The following is a 6,000-nucleotide window of genomic DNA, read 5'->3' as shown; positions in this document are numbered from 1 at the left end:
GCGCGGGACGAACACGAAGGCCGCAGGATTTCCACCTCTCTCACGCCCGTCTCCGGCCGCCTCGCTTCCCCCCTTCGCGCTCGCCCACGCGCTCGACCCATCTGGGCTGGGGCACGCGGCACACTCACTCGTCGGCTTAGGGACCCCCGGTCTCGAGACGCCGACAGTTGGCGCACCAGGGTAGGGGCCTGCTGCGTGCTGACGAACAGCTTCCCGTCAAGCTCTAGATGGGCAGTCTCCAGCAACCTCTCCGGCTCGGGACGGTGCTCCGTTTCGGGAGTCTTGAGTTCATGTCCTTCGACGGCAGCTACGACATGATACTCCTTCCACCGTCACGCGACAACGACAATGGCGGCCGACAACCCGCCCGCCGGCGGCGGAATCGACGACATCTTCCCCGCATGGTGGAAGAACAACATTCGAGCTCGCCCCGTCCTCTCCCCCACCAACGGAGGAGGAGGCGGGGCAACCAAGGCCAAGCGGGAGGCCGCGCTTCGTCGGCTGTCGAGCGAATCGACGTCCTCAGCGCCCCAACAGGGGGCGCGTCGGGCGTCGACCTCGCGTTTGAGACGAAGGCGAGTGCCGTCCCCCCGCGACACACCAATCCCGAGCAAGTGGACGACGCCAGCGCGCTCGCGGAGGGCTTGCAGGACGTCGCCCTCGTACCTAAGACGACGGCGCAATCAGTCCCCGACGTGACTATGTCGCTCCTCGTCGACCAAAAGGTACTGACTGATTCCCATCCTACGTCATTTCGACTCGGCCTCAACCCGCCTAGCGACCTCACTTTGGCGGGCGCTCTCGTTGAGGCGAGTGCAACCCCTCTGGGGTTTCGTATGCGGTCGCCTTGGGACCGATTGACGGACGTCTCGACCTACGGGCCCTCTGGGTCCGAGGAAGATGACGATCCCAGCATCTGTTGGGATTTCTCTGGATTTGGCAACCCCAGTGCCATGCGGGACTTTATGACCGCATGTGACTACTGCCTCTCCGACTGTTCCGACGGTAGCCGCAGCCTTGACGACGAGGACTGCGGCCCAAGCCGCGAATGTTTCCACGTCGAGCTAGGGGATCCCTCCGAAGGCAACCATCTCGGCATGCCGGAGGACGGTGATCTCCCTAGGCCGGTGCCTCGCGCTGACATCCCGCGGGAGCTAGCTGTGGTCCCCGTTCCGGCGGGGGGTCACGACCCACAGCTCGAGCAAGTCCGCGGGGCGCAGGCCAGGCTCGACGAGGGAGCAGGAGCGCTCGAGTCGATCCGCCGGGACGTCGGGCAGGTATGGGCGGGCCAACCCCCGGCCGGAGAAATACGTCACCTGCCCCAGGGTTTCCAGCACCGCGTCGCCAACGACGTCAGGGTCAGGCCACCACCCGCATCCAGTGGGGTCGGTCAGAACCTGGCAGCCGCAGCGATGCTCCTCCGCGCGATGCCGGAGCCATCAACCACCGAGGGTTGGCGAATCCAGGGAGAGCTCAAGAATCTCCTGGAAGGCGCTGCGGCCCGACGGGCCGAGAGCTCTGCATCCCGAAGGCAGGGATACCCCTCGGAACCTCATGCCGCGACTTCCCGATTCATGCGGGAAGCCTCGGTCTACACCGGGCGCACGCGCAACACCGCGCCTGCGGCCCCGGGCCACCTCGGCAACGAGCACCATCGTCGCGACCGTCGGGCCCACCTCGACGAAAGGGTGCGCCGAGGCTACCACCCCAGGCGTAGGGGACGCTACGATAGCGGGGAGGATCGGAGTCCCTCGCCCGAACCACCCGGTCCGCAGGCCTTCAGTCGGGCCATCCGACGGGCGTCGTTCCCGGCCCGGTTCCGACCCCCGACTACTATCACAAAGTACTCGGGGGAAACGAGACCGGAACTGTGGCTCGCAGACTACCGCCTGGCCTGCCAACTGGGTGGAACGGACGACGACAACCTCATCATCCGCAACCTCCCCCTGTTCCTCTCCGACACTGCTCGCGCCTGGTTGGAGCACCTGCCTCCGGGGCAGATCTCCAACTGGGATGATTTGGTCCAAGCCTTCGCCGGCAATTTCCAGGGCACGTACGTGCGCCCCGGGAATTCCTGGGACTAGGGCTGGAAACGAGCCGGCTCGGTGCGGCTCGGTGACTGAACGAGCTCGGCTCGGCTCGGCTCGTCCATTTCACGAGCTGGCGAAAGAGGCTCGGCTCGGCTCGACCTTGGCTCGCGAGCCGGCTCGGCTCGGCTCGCGAGCCATTTTCTGGTACTTATCGTTGCATTATTTGGTGAATTAACATTATATATTCATCATCAAAGACTAAAAAATGATCTATTATCCATAAAATTATCTAATATTCATTATTATTCCATAAATTGATCATTTTTGCAAGGCTCGCGAGCTGGCTTGGCTCGGCTCGGTGCAAAAACGAGCTCGAAGAAGAGGCTCGGCTCGGCTCGTTCGAGGCTCGCGAGCCGCTCCGAGCCGAGCCGAGCCGCACCGAGCTCGAGCCGGCTCACGAGCCTCGAGCTAATTTTCCAGCCCTACCTGGGACCTCCGAAGCTGCCGGCAACAGCCGGGAGAGTCTCTTCGGGACTACATCCGGCGATTCTCGAAGCAGCGCACCGAGCTGCCCAACATCACCGACTCGGATGTCATCGACGCGTTCCTTGCCGGCACCACCTGCCGCGACCTGGTGAGTAAGTTGGGTCGCAAGACCCCCACCAGGGCGAGCGAGCTGATGGACATCGCCACCAAGTTCGCCTCTGGCCAGGAGGCGGTCGAGGCTATCTTCCGAAAGGACAAGCAGCCCCAAGGCCACCCATCGGAAGAGGCTCTCGAGGCGTCTACTCCGCGCGGCGCCAAGAAGAAAGGCAAGAAGAAGTCGCAAGCGAAACGCGACGCCGCCGACGCGGACCTTGTCGCCGCCGCCGAGTACAAGAACCCTCGGAAGCCCCCCGGAGGTGCTAACCTCTTCGACAAGATGCTCAAGGAACTGTGCCCCTACCATCAGGGGCCCGTCAAGCACACCCTCGAGGAGTGCGTCATGCTTCGGCGCCACTTCCACAGGGCCGGGCCACCCGCAGAGGGTGGCAGGGCCCGCGACGACGACAAAAAGGAAGATCACCAAGCAGGAGAGTTCCCTGAGGTCCGCGACTGCTTCATGATCTATGGTGGGCATGCGGCGAATGCCTCGGCTCGGCATCGCAAGCAAGAGCGCTGGGAGGTCTGCTCGGTGAAGGTGGCGACGCCAGTCTACCTAGACTGGTCCGACAAGCCCATCACCTTCGACCAAGCTGACCACCCCGACCACATGCCGAGCCCGGGGAAATACCCGCTCGTCGTTGACCCCATCGTCGGCGACGTCAGGCTCACCAAGGTCCTGATGGACGGGGGCAGCTGACTCAACATCACCTACGCCGAGACCCTCGGGCTCCTGCGCGTCGATCTGTCCTCCGTTCGGGCAGGCGCTGCGCCCTTCCACGGGATCATTCCAGGGAAGCGCGTCCAGCCCCTCGGACGGCTCGACCTTCCCGTCTGCTTCGGAACGCCCTCCAACTTCCGAAGGGAGACTTTGACGTTCGAGGTGGTCGGGTTCCGAGGAACCTACCACGCGGTATTGGGGAGGCCATGCTACGCGAAGTTCATGGCCGTCCCCAACTACACCTACCTGAAGCTCAAGATGCCGGGCCCCAACGGGGTCATCACCGTCGACCCCACGTACAAACACGCGTTCGAATGCGACGTGGAGTGCGTGGAGTACACCGAGGCCCTCGCCGAGTCCGAGGCCCTCATCGCCGACCTGGAGAACCTCTCCAAAGAGGTGCCAGACGTGAAGCGACATGCCGACAACTTCGAGCCAGCGGAGACGGTTAAGGCCGTCCCTCTCGACCCCAGTGGCGACACCTCCAAGCAGATCCGGATCGGTTCCGGGCTCGACCCCAAATAGGAAGCAGTGCTCGTCGACTTTCTCCGTGCAAACGCCGACGTCTTTGCGTGGAGTCCCTCGGACATGCCCGACATACCGAGGGATGTCGCCGAGCACTCGCTGGATATTCGGGCCGGAGCCCGACCCGTCAGGCAGCCTCTGCGCCGATTCGACGAGGAGAAGCGCAGAGTGATAGGCGAGGAGATCCACAAGCTAATGGCGGCAGGGTTCATCAAAGAGGTATTCCATCCCGAATGGCTTGCCAACCCTGTGCTTGTGAGAAAGAAAGGGGGGGGGAAATGGCAGATGTGTGTAGACTACACTGGTCTCAACAAAGCATGTCCGAAGGTTCCCTACCCTCTACCTCGCATCGATCAAATCGTGGATTCCACTGCTGGGTGCGAAACCCTGTCCTTCCTCGATGCCTACTCAGGGTATCACCAAATCCGGATGAAAGAGTCAGACCAGCTCGCGACTTCTTTCATCACGCCCTTCGGCATGTACTGCTATGTCACCATGCCGTTCGGTTTGAGGAATGCGGGCGCGACGTACCAGCGGTGCATGAACCATGTGTTTGGCGAACACATCGGTCGCACAGTCGAGGCCTACGTCGATGACATCGTAGTCAAGACAAGGAAGGCTTCCGACCTCCTCTCCGACCTTGAAGTGACATTCCGATGTCTCAAAGCGAAAGGCGTCAAGCTCAATCCCGAGAAGTGTGTCTTCGGGGTGCCCCGGGGCATGCTCTTGGGGTTCATCGTCTCCGAGCGAGGCATCAAAGCCAACCCGGAGAAGATCGCAGCTATCACCAGCATGGGGCCCATCAAGGACTTAAAAGGCGTACAGAGGGTCATGGGATGTCTCGCGGCCCTGAGCCGCTTCATCTCGCGCCTCGGCGAAAGAGGTCTGCCTCTGTACCGCCTGTTAAGGAAGGCCAAGTGTTTCGCTTGGACCCCTGAGGCCGAGGAAGCTCTTGGGAACCTGAAGGCGCTCCTTACAAAGGCGCCTATCTTGGTACCCCCAGCTGATGGAGAAGCCCTCTTGGTCTACGTCGCCGCGACCACTCAGGTGGTTAGCGCCGTGATTGTGGTCGAGAGGCAAGAAGAGGGGCATGCATTGCCCGTTCAGAGGCCAGTTTACTTCGTTAGCGAGGTACTGTCCGAAACCAAGATCCGCTACCCACAAGTTCAGAAGCTGCTGTATGCAGTGATCCTGACGAGGCGAAAGTTGCGACATTACTTCAAGTCTCATCCGGTAACTGTGGTGTCATCCTTCCCCCTGGGGGAGATCATCCAGTGCCGAGAGGCCTCGGGCAGTATCGCAAAGTGGGTGGTGGAAATCATGGGCGAGACAATCTCGTTCGCCCCTCGGAAGGCCATCAAGTCCCAGGTATTGGCGGACTTCGTAGCCGAATGGGTCGACACCCAGCTGCCGACGGCTCCGATCCAACCGGAGCTCTGGACCATGTTTTTCGACGGGTCGCTGATGAAGACGGGAGCCGGCGCGGGCCTGCTCTTCATCTCGCCCCTCGGGAAGCACCTACGCTACGTGCTACGCCTCCATTTCCCGGCGTCCAACAATGTGGCTGAGTACGAGGCTCTGGTCAACGGGTTGCGGATCGCCATCAAGCTAGGGGTCAGACGCCTCGACGCCCGCGGTGACTCGCAGCTCGTCATCGACCAAGTCATGAAGAACTCCCACTGCCGCGACCCGAAGATGGAGGCCTACTGCGATGAGGTTCGGCGCCTGGAAGACAAGTTCTACGGGCTCGAGCTTAACCACATCGCTCAGCGCTACAATGAGACTGCGGACGAGCTGGCAAAAATAGCCTCGGGGCGAACGACGGTTCCCCCGGACGTCTTCTCCCAGGATCCGCATCAACCCTCCGTCAAGATCAACGACACGCCCGAGCCCGAGGCACCCTCGGTCCAGCCCGAGGTACCCTCGGCCCAGCCTGAGGTACCCTCGGCCCAGCCCGAGGCGTCCTCGGTTCAGCCCGAGGTACCCTCGGCCCCCGAGGGCGAGGCGCTGCGCATCGAGGAGGAGCGGAGCGGGGCCACGCCTGATCGAGATTGGCAGACCCAGTACCTGCAATATCTCCGC

The sequence above is a fragment of the Zea mays genome, chromosome 1 (genome assembly GCF_902167145.1).
Source record: "Zea mays cultivar B73 chromosome 1, Zm-B73-REFERENCE-NAM-5.0, whole genome shotgun sequence".
NCBI classification, from domain to species: domain Eukaryota; kingdom Viridiplantae; phylum Streptophyta; class Magnoliopsida; order Poales; family Poaceae; genus Zea; species Zea mays.
Note: the sequence above shows the minus strand (reverse complement) of the source record.